The following is a 15442-nucleotide window of genomic DNA, read 5'->3' on the forward strand; positions in this document are numbered from 1 at the left end:
CTGTCCCAAACTATGTGAGCTGGGTTGGAGAGCACAGAGATCTTGAAGATTTGTCTCTTCTCTTTGATCCTTGTCCTTTAGGACAAGGTCTACCATAGGTCTTAAGCTTCCATGCCTTGTCCCTCTCTCCAGGACCTCATGTAACCTGTTAGGGCTGAGGACACCTCTGATTGGTATTTCCAGAGTCCAAGTCTTACCAAGGAGAAAGACAAACTGGAAAGTGAGAAGAGTGTTTAAAGAACCCTTTCTCCCTTCCTTGAAGGATAGAGGTCCATTCCTGGGGAAGGTGGTGGGAAAGGTATTGCACTATAGCAGCCTCAATGCATATACATGTGTGAGGCTGCCATTTGTTTTTGCTTGGAATACATATTAGAGCCAGGCCCCAGCTAGATAAAGGACAGTGTGTGTGTGTGTGTGTGTGTGTGTGTGTGTGTGTGACACAGGTTAGGAGAGGACATACTCTCCCTACTCATAAATTCTCTTAATTCTCATAAATTCACTTCACAAGCTATTGAGCACTTATCACGTGGTAACCACTAGGCTACTTCTTGGAAGCAAAGAATATCTAACATACAACCCCTGCCTTTGTAGAGTTCATGGTCTAAATCAGAGCCTTTCTCACTACAACAGAAAACTTAAGATTAGATTTCTTAAGTCCCATCACAATAACGTGTGTATTTGGGGGAAGAGTCCATGGTGTTAAATCTGAATGGGAGCCAAACGAACTCATCAGCTGCACGCTTACTGTACTCAGAGTTTTGGTCCAAACCCAAATACAACCTGGGAAGAGCTGCCCACTATAAGGAACAGTAATGCTGAACCAGGGTTTCTTGGTTTACAGCTGGCGCTTGGTGGTTGAGAGAAATCATGGATTTTGGTTCCTGTGGTGTTTGCTCTCTTGAGTGCATATGATAAGTTACAACAATCAACTGAATCTTTATGGCAGACATAAATAGTAGCACAAAATATATATTTTTGTTCATATAATTTCCTCTCATTTTCATTGCTAGGCTTCTTTTGGTTTGGGCCTTATGACGGCTTGTTGCAGGGCCCAGATCATGTTTCATGATGGGTTTGCTCTGGGAATTAGGGATTGTTCCTTCACCCCACTAGGAAAATTAAACCCTTCTCAAAGGAAGTATGGGTCCAGAAAACTCTAGTCTGCAAATTCGATTGGCCATGTCCGATGTAAAACGTGTTGTTCTGGGTATGTGTAAGTGGACTGCTGCCTGGCTGTGCATCCCTTTTGTTGGGTTCCATTGTTTCTCCTCATCTGGGCAGGACTCTGGGGAGAGGATGGGACTCCCTAACCCAAAAGGCCAGTTTTGATCACCCCAAAAGTCCAATTGTGGTGCAACTGTGGAATCAAAGAACACATAGCTGGATGGAAACCCAAGAATCACCTGAGTTGGGACCTTTCACTTTACTGATACAGAGATTAGCTTAGTGACAGAATGGACTCCACAATCCAGGCTTTAAACCCAACATTCCTTTCATTCATCCAGAGACCAAAGGATGGTGACCCATTTTGCTATCCTTTGGATCCAGTTTAGTGTGGACTTCCAAAGGATTAAGGAAAAAATAATAGCAATGATACTTGGTATAATATAAAAGTTGAATGAGAGAGAAATTGAAATTTTGAGAATGAAGAAATAAATGATTGATAATTTGTTGGATAATTTAATAAACCTCCTGCCTGTGTGCTACATTCCCTAGTGATAAATGAAGTTAGGCTGGAACTTAGTTTCTAGAGGCCAACTGTGGGCCTTCCTCATCTGTGAAATCACCCATCAACTCCCTAAGCATTATCCTTAAAGGGAATTTAGGATAGACTTGCTTTATTTTCCTTAATTTTATGCAGGGTCCAGGGTTGGATGTACTGGCAGTCTCAGTACAAGGAGGTTTCTGGTGAAAAGAGAGTAGGTCAAATACTCAAAAGACGCTCCGTATAGATTGTCCTATCTGTGTCAATTTTTGTGACAAATTTCAGTTTCCTGTACAGGATTTTTATTGCTGCCACCCTTCTCTCCATAAAAGTAAGCCCCATGTCTAATTTCTCTATATTGCTAATGGCATAATTACATGACTCCAGGGGAGTCAATGAATTTACAGGCCAATATATTAGCTGTTGCTACTAAGCGGGTACTTAAAATTCACTCTTCCCCTTCCCGGAGGATAGCAGAGACTTTAGATCTTTTCGTTTAGCTAAAAACAAGGGTCAGAGCATGAATCTGTGACTTCTTAAAGTTCATCTAAGATCTGGGTACTCAGCAAGGAAAGTTGGTATTCATGAAACGTGTCCAATGTGTGCCAACCAGAGGCATAGAGCTTATGTCAATATTCTACCCTCCCAGGCATCTTCCTACTTTTCTAACTGCAATCTCTAATTAGAAGGGATCTCCTCACCCTGATAAGAAGTTTCCAAATGAAGCGATATGAAGTTTCTTTTGCTGACCTCATGTAGTAAAACATGGGTTTGGTTGAAAGAGAGCCCTGTCCTCAGACCCTAGAAGAGAAAGTCAGGCAGTATGCATGATCCAGAGGGCCAGCTGGGGAATGATGGGCCATCGGTGGCCTTGTCGGAATACATAGGTTGCAAAGGAACAGATAAGTGATGGTGCTGAATAGTCTCTGAGGTGTTTGACACCCTTTGTCTATGGTATTCCTGGCCCTTCTAAGACAGCCAACCAAAGTGTGCTCCTGGTCACCAAGCATGGTCCCAAATGAAAGATGATTATTGGCTGCAAATCTGATGTAATATTCTCTACATCTGGTTCCAACCTCAATCCATGGGCTCAAGTGTGGAGAAATATTGCATCTGTATTTTTTTCATGAATTAGATTAACTTCAATTCCTAGTCTGGGGTGTTGGGACTTCAGTTTTATTTTTCTCTCCCAACCCCCCACTCAGGGGCAGGGCTGACTTTTGAGAAACTTACACAAGGTCAACAGCTTGAAGAGGCACCCATGGGCCTCAGCAGGATGTCCACTCTCTCATGGCAGAGATGTCCACTGGTATGTCCTTGTGGTCCCTTCCAGCCCTCCTCTTTGCTACTTTCACGCTGTGCTTGGAGCCATCGAAGGAACTTCTGGACAGGCTGTAAATGTCAGGCTGAGAACATGTCACCAGGTGCAATCCTTGGCTATCCCTCCAAGATCCTTCCACCCCTTTGTGCACCACCAGAAGCTGCCCCAGACCTCACTGTAACCCAGGCTCCTGACTTGGAGAATCCCATTGCAGGCAAGTTGACCACTTGATTTCCCCACATTTCTCTCCATGGACTTCTTCCCTCTGTCTCTACACTCTAGTATCTTCAGTAGGTCTTGCTTTTAGAAATGACAGCGCTGAAGTCTCGTCAAACAAATGGTTCTCCTGAAGCAGCAAGCATAAAACTTACTGTATACCTGAATGGTGAGGGGATAAACAATAGATCAGGAGGAGGGAAACCAATTAAAACCAAAAGCTGCCCCAAGGCATTACCCATAATGATCAGATATGTGGACCCGGCTAATCTCTTCCCTCCATCTCCTTTCCTTCTTTCCTTTCTTCTTTTCTTTTCTCTTTTCCTGAGGCCTCACTGGCCCTTGAGAGTAGGCCATCATGACTGCTTGAGCCACATTCTCTGGGTTCCAACGGTATGGCCTGCTGAGAGTTTGACTGCACAGCTCTGTGTCCTCTGCTGGGTACTTCCCTCAGTTGGACTGAATCTGTCCAGAGGCCCACTGGCCTGTTCAGTGGCTGAAATCTTTGTTTCTCCTTAGCGTTTATTTCTTTATTTAGTCATGAATACCTCCAGCTGGCCTGCTTTCTCCAGACCCTGAACATCCTGCTTACCTAGTACCATCATTCCTTGCTTAACTCCTAAAGGCATTTGACTTGACACCTCTGATCAGATGGTTCCACCATGGGAGGACTTCCAGGTGAGGCAACGAGCCCCCTGCTATTGGACCACCATCTTCTGGAAGCCTAATGGAGGCTATTCCTAATTGGACACCAGATTGCATTGAGAGACGTCTAAATGCCCATGTCTCTAAACTTTCAATAGCCAATTAGGGACTGTCTAGGGTCAAATCCTGATGCTACCACTTATTAACTGTGTGACCTTGAACAAGTTAACTTAACCCCTTTGAGACTACTCCTTCATCCTTCAAGTGGGGATAAGCATTCCTATCATAGAGAGCTGTTGGGGGCTGGGTGGAATATTACATGTGAAGCAGGTAGCCCAGTGCATGGCATATAAAAACTCTTAGTATGGTTATTTATATCTACCCTTGCCCTTCCTTTCTTAATTTGCTGAGCAGGGACTGGCCCATCAGCCGTGCAGATTTTATGGGGTGATTTCAGGGTTCATAAACCATAGAATGACCTGAATGCCTTGCTGACAATAGATATTCAAGAAGAACTCTCTTCTCAGCCTTAATGCTCAGTCCTCTCTTGATCTCATTCACCACTGTCTTCCTGAGAAGGGAGTGTGCCACCATCAATACCTTTTCTGAGAGAAGATCTCCATAGGGAGCAGGGAAGAGAGGAGTGATATTTGTTTCCTAGGACTGCCATAACAATTTGCCAAAAAACAGTGGCTGAAAAACAACAGAAATGTATTCCTTCACAGTTCTGAAGGCTTGAAATTCAAACCTTCAAGTGATGTCACAGTCATGCTCTCTCTACACGCTCTAGGAGAGGATCCTTACTTGCCTCTTCCCAGCTTTTGATGGTTGCTGGTGATCTTCGGCATTCTTTGGCTCAAAAGCATTATTCCTTTTTCTTTGATTCTTCTCTTTGTGGACAGTAATGAAAATGGGGACTTTGGAGATCTTTCTAGCTAGATTGGGATAATTTTGTGCATTATCCCATTTCCAGTTGTGCCTTTGCCCATTAGGAAGTGGGTAAGACAAAATGATAGGGTTTCTATTCTATAGAATTGGTAGTGGAATTGGAACAGGGTGGCTGTAAAACTGATTTACTGCTTTGTGAACTGCTGCCTTGTTACCAGACATCGTGGATTCTCCTAACTTATTTTTCTGTCTGATTCATTCCTTTGTTCCCTGCACGGTATTACCTGACTACTGAGATTTTGCCCATGACTTTCTTTTTTCTTTTCTTTCTTTCTTTCTTTTTTTTTTTTTTTGTATCCTCATGTTTTCTTTCCTTTTCCTCTCCCAGTTGAGTATTCATCTTATTCTAATTACCCAAGGTTGGAGGCTATGGTTAGCTCTCTTTAATCTGCCAAGGGTGTGGGTATTCACTGGAAGCAGTATTTTCCAGGTATTCAAAACCTTATGAGAAAGGTATGAACTAACTGGAATTTTCCCACTAGCAAAGTGAGCATGGCTTCCAGTCCACCCAAAGTTGTCCACTCAGGGGTTCTGATGGACAGCTAACCATCAATGGAATGCAAGAAAGGCTGGTCAATGAGAAATGGTTATCAGCTCTAGGGGTTAAGAATGGTGGGAGAAATACCTCATTGGTTCTGTCAAGGTCACTGTTTACTATTATCCCAGGATTCAGGTTTCTATCCCTTTATTCTGCTGGACACTAAGCAGGACATTTGAAATTCCAGTCTACCAGACTCTTCTTCCTCTTTTTCCTGTTCCCACCCCACTCTGAGCCAGATATCCCTCTTCATAATGCCTGTTTTTTAAACAAGAATAATATGTTTTTCAACAAGAATATATGGCTTCACCTACATATATGAGTAGTGTATGAGGGTGTTTCCCTTGAATTCTATCTTTGCTCAATAATACTCTGCCTATTTGAGATGCTTTCCTTTTTGACAGCATCATAGAACTGAATGGACTTGTTTTTCCCTAAACCTCTTGGCATCAGCTGACGATGGTCCTCCTCTGACCTTTTCTGAATGTTTATGGCCTAACCAACCAGGTTAGGAACAAGGCATAATCCCTCATCTCCGCGGTCAACCTTCCAGCTGTGATGTAAAAGCCCATGGCATTAATCCTACAGTTCCCAAAAAGATGGCTCAAAAAAGATGAACAAGCTACACTGTGACAACCTTTTATTTCTTTCTTTTTTTTTCTTTCCCTTTTTGCATTCTACATTCTACTGCTTCCTCTACTCTTTGCTAACTCACTGTTTAGGCTTCATACCAAAGGTTCATTTTTATTCTTCACTCAATTTTGACAATCTCCATTGTCCTTGGGTTGAAAATGCAGTGCATGCCAACCAAAAAATGGAGCTGAATATATCTTAATCTCAACCACACTGGAGAACAATCAAGAAGATGTCTCTGTCCTTCCCCCTGGCATATAAGGGGTTACGGTACAGTGCACCCTGAAAGATAGTGAATGATATAACCCAAGATGTAGGCAGAAGACAAGAACTGTGAGAGACACACAAGTATAAGGAGGATAAAGGGGCAAATTTACAAAAACAATTTAACTTCTCTAAGTCCTTTGTAATAACTCTTAGAGTGCTTCAATTCCTTGAATCTTTGAAGATGCTCATTCTAACCACTCTGATAGGTCTATTCTAGGATTCCTGGAATTCCTGATGGTTTGGATCCATCTCAACAGGTGGGAGTTCAAAACCACATGCAGATTCTACCAAAGACGCTTCCTAATTTTCCTTTGGTACCATTTGGCACATGTTGAGATTAGAGGAGCAGGTGCTTCTGCCACAACCTCATACCCTTCCCCACATCTGGTCTTTCTCTTGTGCTTCCCAGTTGGGCTAAATATACTGTCCTGGCCTGTACTTCAGTAGAAAGCCTGCTTTAGCGAGAGTCCAAACGTATGTGCCTGCATGCATCCAGGTGCAGGCACGTGCAAACAAACATAATCATCAGTAAGGGGTCTCATCTGGATTTTCCTCTCACTTTTGAATGCACAGAATTATAATTCCATGCATTTATCTGTACTTCTCTGGCTGGAAACTAACCGATACTCATGCTGGTTAGATTCCGTGTGCTTGTGTGGAGTGGAGTTAGGCAGAAGGGATTTCAAATTCAATTTGGGGGATTATAAGCAGTATTTGCATTCTAGAGTGGAAAAGGGAATTCGATCATAAGCCCATAATGCCCTTCCTCACTTGTTTTAGCAAGAACGCATTTTGTAAGCCTTAATTTTTCAGACACTACGTGGGTAACCACCTCCTATTCTAGAATTCTTACTTCCTAAGCCAGCAAAGTGTCACAGTGCTGAGGCTTTCAACTGATATTAACAATTCTGGTCAGTAATATAACTTGGATCCATCTTTAAATAACGCCTTTCCCTAGATATTTATTGACCTCGTGTCCAATATCCAAAAAGTTGCCGCTCATTTTTGGTGTGTGCGAAGTGTGGATCTTGCTGTTCAAGCGGTCTTTCACGGGAAGTCAAGCTATTGCAGCAGGGGCAAGAATGTCTTCTGTCTTCATCTGATGCAGAAGGAAAGATCATGAGAGGAAGGTGGCAAGGGAGACCCTCAACCTGGCCCAGGTCTGGTGTCGTTTTAGATAGAATAAGTGTATTGACAAATACACCGTGGACCATTGTTATTGTGCTCAGATCCAAGACTTGGGGGGGGGGTGTCGTTGTGGGGAGCCATGGGGTTTCTTGTGAAGGAGATGGACATTTTTACCGAATGAATGATTATTTTTCCTTACTTGTACTACTAGTTCCTTGGGAAAACACTTCCTATAACCCACCGAGGAAATCAGATTCCGCAAGGAGAGGAATTCAGTACCAGAACCAGGGCAGCCACAATGAAGACGGGCCAGGCCATAATCGTCTGGCGAGTTATCTCATGAGCTAAAGTCCCATTCCTGCCATATCCTCAGTCTCTATTGCAGAAGAAAAACAATACAATTCTACACTGAAACAGAAACGGTCTCTTCTGGCTAGGGTTCACTTAAAACAAAAATGTAGGGGGTGTGTCAGAGCACAAACCAAAGCTTACTCTCAGCAAGCTTTCCACGTGAGTAGCAGGACACGAATCACTGTAAAGCTGGGAGAGAGTAACTCCTATCGGCGACCTTCTTTTGCTCAAAAGTACCTCCGTCACCATAGGTGGGCATTTGAGGGGGAAAGAAAGAATTGAATAGTGAGGCCATATTCTACTCAGTGCACTCGGTAAATGTCTGATCATCCCTGCATAAGAAATGGAGTCAAAATGTTAGCACGCCTAAATGTTATGAAAGATATACACCCCCCACCATCTACAATCTCAACTTAGATGCATGTCATGTCCTGTCAGCAGAGATTTATCTCTGTGTTTTCTATTCCACGAAACAAGGAAAAACCCTTCTATCTATCCCCCTGCCTTCAAGTGAAAGGGTGAGTGAGAGAGGCAGGATCAATGATAAACCAGCTGCGTGGACATTGAAATATTTGAACAGTGATAATGACCAGATAAATGTCAGCTGCACCAGTGAAGGATGGAGTGGGGTTTCATTCAACCTTTCTCTTCCACAGCACCTAACACAATGTATTATAGGCTGTTTAAACAGCTGCTCAGTAACCGGCGGCGGGGGACAAGGGGCGGGTGTTGAATGAAGTCCCTCAGGAACAAAAGTGGCTATGTGGTGGGCGGGTGGAGAGGTGCTGGGAGAAGAGTATGGGTGAGCAGGCTGACATACTTACAGGAAGGAGGGTCAATAGAATGACGTCTTAGCTCCCCCTCCACCTTCCCTGCGCGCATAGTGCTCGCTTTTGTATTTTTAAATAAATTATACCTACGTAGGTATTGCTCTGTAGGGTTTTCCCCCCCATTTAAATCTGTCTTTGAGGTTTTGCCATGTCTTCATAAAGAAAGCTCTGTCTTCTGGAGGTTCCGTAACCAATCATTTCAGCACAAAGTTCTTTCCGTTTTCATTCAAACTATCACAGGATGCATCCTCTGGGTTCCCTCATCTCTCTGTCGCAGTGGGAGCTTTGAGGATAGGAAGGACAAGTCAGTAAGGAGCTCAACAAAGCTCAGAAAGGTGGAGGGGAACTGAATACATCATAGATTGAGAAGACGTCATTCATCTTCTTTTTCTGGTTAGAGTCCTTCAACCAAGTATACCCGTTATTTTTATTTTTTTATTTTTTTTGCTTGCAATCGGCCTTGCTCTCTCAACCTAGTCACAGACTCCCCAGGGGCCAGGGGCAAAGCCTGCATTCACACCTGAAATGCACAACACCCAGCATTGCCCAAGTCCTTGACAAGCGAGCAATGAATCCACCTGAAATATGTTGTCAATTTTCTTGCTCAGAGGATGGTTCAACAGGCATTAATACAGACATTTGGAAGGACATTTCCCAATATCTATTAAAATTTAAAATATGGGTAGCCTTTCATCCCCTGTTTTATATTCAATGTCTTTGTAGAGCTAAACTCACACGAGCACACAGGAGGTGTCAGCCAAGGTGTTCACTGCAGTCTCCTTTAGAAGAAACAACCTGAACACAATTCACTGGGTCCATGCTAAATATTAAAGGAACATCCATAAGATGGAGTGCAAAGTATCTTTTTCTTTTCAACAAAGTAGAACTTTATGAAGATGTGGCAGAACTTCAAAGATGAATTTAAGTGGAGGAAAAAACCCTACAGAACAATGCAAACAGTATGGTGTGCTTCATTTACAAATACAAACTCAGCCCTAACCCCCTCCCCACCCCCCCAACATGTTCTCTGTATAGATTTCCATAAATGTAAATGTACAGAAATATTTCTAGCAAGATTCACACCTGATAATAATAGTCGTTACCTCTGGAGAGAGTTATGGAAGGAGAGGGGTGGTGAATAGCTTTCTCTGTAGAGTGTTAGTTCCTTAGAAGAAAAGTGTCTTCACAAATAAGCTATTTTATTTTATTCTTTATTATTATTTTTTTAATATGAAATTTGTTGTCAAATACAACATCCAGTGCTCATCTCAACAGGGGTCCTCTTCAATGCCCATCACCCACTTTCCCTTCCCTCCCACCCCCCATTAACCCTCAGTTTATTCTCAGTTTTTAAGAGTTTCTTATGGTTTGACTCCCTCCCTCTCTTTTTTTTTTTCCTTCCCCTCCCCCACGGTCTTCTGTTAAGTTTCTCAGGATCCACATAAGAGTGAAAACATATGGTATCTGTCTTTCTCTGTATCACTTATTTCACTTAGCATAACACTCTCCAGTTCCATCCACATTGCGACAAAAGGCCATATTTCATTGTTTCTCATTGCCACGTAGTATTCCATTCCTTTATCCATTCATCAGTTGATGGACATTCAGGCTCTTTCCATAATTTGGCCGTTGTTGAAAGTGCTGCTATAAACATTGGGGTACAAGTGCCCCTATGCATCAGCACTGCTGTATCCCTTGGGTCAATTCCTAGCAGTGCTATTGCTGGGTCATAGGGGAGATCTATTTTTAATTTTTTGAGGAACCTCCACACTGTTTTCCAGAGCGGCTGCACCAGTTTGCATTCCCACCAACAGTGCAAGAGGGTTCCCGTTTCTCCACATCCTCGCCAGCATCTATAGTCTCCCGATTTGTTCATGTTAGCCGCTCTGACTGGCGTGAGGTGATACCTCAGTGTGGTTTTGATTAGCTATTTTAAGTTAAACTGTAGGAAGAAATCACGTGGGATAACCCCTGAGACTGGCGAGTGGAGGTAGACCAAGAGATTTCTGCCTGCGGTTCTCTGATTCATACTCAAACCTTGTGGAGTCCATGGCCAAAGTGCAGAAACGGGATGGATGAGTTTAATCAACAGTAGTAGATGTGGCCTGATCTGGGATCCTCTCTCTGGGAAAGAAGCTTAAGTCTGCTTTTCCAGAATCAGGCTCAACATCTGGAGCACAACTGGAGGTCTTAGGAAGAGAAGAAGCGTGTTGGTCAGAACAGAGGATGCCCTCATCACCCCTAGAAAGTTCAAGTTTACACCAGGAGCAGAATCTAAATTCATGTCTCTGGGCCAGTGGCTCTGAGTGTCTGTGTACACAGAATCCCCTGGGTGTTGTGTTTAATCTGAAAAAATCCTGGACCCCACCCACGGGACTCCTTCCGGTTGACTAGAGCTGGGGTGCGGCCTGGGAGACTGCATTCTAACAAGCGCCCCAGGGGATTCAGACATGCTGTGGGAGTGTGTGGGAGCAGAGTGAGGATGGCCACCTCCCCTCTCTGTGGCAGACCACCCTTCACAGTCACCACGTGCAAAACCTTGTTTGTCGTCCCTTCCTGCCAACTGCTCCCTTTCTCACTCCCATTTTCCCGCTTCCAAATGTTCAGACAGCCTTCAGAATTAAATACAGAGTTCCCAGATAGGCACTGAGGATAGCCCGGGGAACTCTGGAGGCAAAGTCAGGAAGGGTGGGTGGGGACAGAGCGAGGGGCCAAAGGGAGGAGACAAGTCAGTGCAGTTGGATCATTGGTTTGAAATGGGAAATTTGGATAAAAGGTGGTTGTCTCTCATCTGAAAGGGTGTAAAACTTGTAAGACAGAGCTCCAAGTTTCAAAATCAAAGCTGTTGGCTAAAACTTGAAGAATTAAGTTGAGAAGAAAAAAATACCCATTCTAAGACTCTGGGTGGAAATATGCGTTGGGCAGATTCAATGTCCTAGTCCTTGTCCTTGAGGAGAGCTTGGTACGGTCCTGAGGCAGAGGGGCAGAGAAGCAATTATGGTACTAGTTGCTGACTTTTACTGAACGCTTACTATATGCCAGGCAGTGTCCCAAGCATAATTCTCGCTTAATTCTCACAATAACCTCTTAGGTGGCTATGATTTTTTTAATCTCCCATTTTACAAAGGAATGAAGTAAGGAACCGAGAATTAGATAACTTTCCCAAATCACACAGCTAAAGCAAGATGCAAACCAAGCTGTCTGACTCCAGAGCTCATGACTTACCCACAAAGTTATTATGTTTTAATTAAACATACAAAATCCAGCCATAGAATCACTATATGAGCAGAGAAAACAGAGAGGTGGAAAAGATCATATGTGGTGAGGAATTACAGGTGATGTCTCTCAGTTGGGTTTTGAAGAATGAATAGGAGTTTTATGGGAAGAAATAAAGAGGAGGTCCATGGCATGCACTGGACATGGTAGGTTACAAACACCGAGAGATAGTGTTGGAGGAACCACAAGAGATAAAGGAGAATGAACACAGCCCGTGAAAGAGACAAGGGAAGAGAATGGGATGGATGGGGGTGGGGAGGGGAATGGCAGAAACAGATGGTGGAGGGTCTGTGCATTAAATATAAAGTGGATGGGAACTGGGCTTAGGCAAAGTGAACCTGTGAAAGGTTTTAAGTAGGGGAGTGAATAATCAGATTTGCTCCTAATATTTGTTTAATAGAGTGGAGGAATGATTAGCTCAGGAAAAGACCAGAGACAAGAAACTGCTTTTTAGAGTCTATATTGGTGCTAGTCAGGGCAAGCAGACCTCTGGGGAATGAGAGAAACCAAGTAACAGGTTTTTGTCACTTCCTCGTTCTTTCTGAATTATCCGGTTTTATGCCTTAAGTGATCCCTTCACTTAGTCACTATAGACACAGCCTATGAGGTGACCTATAGACCCCCTGAAGGTATAAGAACTCACTCCTCAAAGAGAACTCATTTTAAGGCTTGCTGCTTTCACCTTTAATGACATTTAATTTCCCTATGGGAGCAGGGGACAAACACTTTACTTTTTGCAGCAGGGGGTGATCGATAAATAGTCGTGTCTGTCTTTGCATCCTGAGATCTTGGACTCAATGTGTCCAACAGAGACAGATCCAGGAAATGGGGATACTGTCAGTGGGAGAAGGAGATAGACTGCCCTGGGGACAAGAAAAATGATCCTTCCCTGTGGCATGTCTGATGTGCGTAGGAGGCAGCGAACTTCAGAGTTGTAAAGTAACCACCTCCTGCATTTGTCTAATCAAGGTTTTATCATTTGCAGAGAGAGTTCACATGCATGATCTCATCTGAGTTGGATGGAAGCTGCCATTCACACCTCTGTCATCGGGACCAAAATACCTTGTGACTTCACTCAGCAGCAGCTGGCTGAGGGGTGTGAGGAGCTCAGCTGCACAGGTGGCTGGAAAAGTGGGGAGAGCGGAGGGAGCCCTGGAACCTTCTCTGTATTCCGGGGGGAGGCGGGGCAACTGTTGTGGGTGAGTGGGAAAGAAGATGAGCAAAGCCTGGGAAACTGTCAAATGGAAAACTTGCGGGGTTCCTAAACCACTCATTTGGTGTATCTCTTTAAGTTATATCCAATTGAGTGCAAGGGGAGGGGAAGCTTCCAGATCCTGGAGCTCCCTTGGGGAGAAAGTTGAATTCTGCTTCCATAAGGAGTTTTGATGCTTGACAAATTCACAGAATTTTTTTTAACCTGATCTGATTTCCCTGCTATTAAAATTCTAATTTGATATCTTCTTCAAGATAAGATCCTTTGTGGGGCGGGGGGGGGGGGGAGTTGAATTCTCCCAAACCCTTTTTCTTTTTTTAATATAATTTATTATCAAATTGGCTTACATACAACACTCAGTGCTCATCCCAAAAAGTGCCCTCCTCAATGCCCATCACCCACTTTCCCCTCTCCCCCACCCCCACCCCCATCAACCCTCAGTTTGTTTTCTGTGTTTAAGAGTCTCTTATGGTTTTCTAAGTAAATGTTCATATTTTATACCTTGTGGTGATATGTACAAACTCTAGGAACCAGAGATGAAAGTGAAGGACAAGAAGAGAGTCTAGAATATGGACCCCTTGAGGGCGGGGAAGGTCCATAAACACCTTTGCCCTCCTCACACAGTCTGGTCTAGCACATTTTTGCAGAACATGCATATGTTGTATGGGAAATGAGTGAATTGAGAAAGCGAGAAACTGAGAGAGAAGTGGAACAGGGATGAGAAAATACAGACATTAATATTGAAGCTCATAATGCTTTTCTTCCCACAGTTTTTTTCACTCTCTAAATGGATGAGCTCATTCATTACCCCACACCTAGGTTCTCTAGATGCCATCCATTCAATGGGGGAAACCAGAAAACAACAAACTCAGTACAACACAGTCCTACCTCTCGCTTCTGAATACCCAAACCAGGACTAGGAACCCAAACAAATACACACATTCTTTGGCCTTCAGAAGTTGAATGTCCATCCCCAGGCTGCCTATAGGGGATACATTCTAGTATAGGGGATACAGTACTGTCAAGAGGAACCTTTCCAGATTCCACAGTAAAGAGGAATTTGTTCCCACTGACTTGAGCGTGGCCTGAAAACGAAAGGTTCTTCTCAGAGCAAGTCAAGACACAATTGAGGGAACATGTGGCATGCCCTTGGGGAAGTGACACCGCCCATGAGGGTGAAGGTGGCATTATAAGTTCATTGTGACTTCTTCCATCTCTAAGTTCTGGTTTAGAATTCCTGGAGCACTGTCCCCAGAGAACACCAGCAAGGCTCAAAACATCTCTAAGGACTCTTATTTTGCAAAAGACCCTCAACATCCCAAGCAAATTCCTTCGAATTTCTTTGCTGGTGGAATCCTTTCATACCTTTGGGATAATATTCGAATATGTGGGGAGAAAAGTCATTCAGAACCAAAGTAAATGAACGATGTCAATGACTAAGCTAGGAGTAGGGCTTTTGATCAAAAACAGTGTGTGCCCGTACACGGACACACACACGCACACCCACCTCATACTTTAGTGAAAGATTTTGTAAGATTCCAAAAGTGGGTTGCACCATAGCACCATGGGGAAAATATGCGTAGAAATCACCATGTGAGATTGCAGTGTAACACTTATTTGGAAGAATACATTAATAACAGCCAGAGTAGTCTCATCACCTGGCAATAAGCACCAGGGTAGAGTGGTGACCCCAGTTATCAATTATTTTGCACACTGAATGCTGTTCGTCAATCACCCTTCTTTCCCTGATATGATGATTATGGCTGTCAGCATAAGCCTACCATCACTGAGTCTTTCTCTTCTGTGCATTCCATTTATACATATGTGTGTGTGTGTGTGTGTGTGTGTGTGTGTGTGTGTGTATTCCTAAAGAAAATATTAAGAATTTCCACTAGAAAGCTACAAGTATAATTTCTTCAACAGTCTTTTCTCATCTCATTTTCTCTTCTCTGAGAAGAGGTTAGATTCTTATTATATTAAATAATAATTCCTGACTCTCAATTTTTGCTTTATGATCATCTTGGATATATAACTATGTTTGCTCTGGGAAAATGGGTCACAGATTGCTAAACTAGCTTCTCACCGTGCAGTGGTTAAGAGCTGTTTGTTTTTCAAATACCTTAATTGTACGGTCTACCAGAAAAGAGCAGCGCTGGAAATTATACCTCTGGACTAAATGCAACCAGATGGACAAAAACAACAAGGCGTTTGAAAAGATAAATGCCCCACAATCCCCCTGTGGTTGGTTTTATCGCCAGTTAATTTTATAATGGCTTCTTCTGGAGCAGGGGGATATTCCCCAGGGGTAGGAGTGGTCCCTCAGCAAAAATCAGGCAGACTTCAGAGAGAAGGGTCCTCTTTGCCGCCTATT

This window comes from Panthera leo, chromosome C1, assembly GCF_018350215.1.
Source record: "Panthera leo isolate Ple1 chromosome C1, P.leo_Ple1_pat1.1, whole genome shotgun sequence".
NCBI classification, from domain to species: domain Eukaryota; kingdom Metazoa; phylum Chordata; class Mammalia; order Carnivora; family Felidae; genus Panthera; species Panthera leo.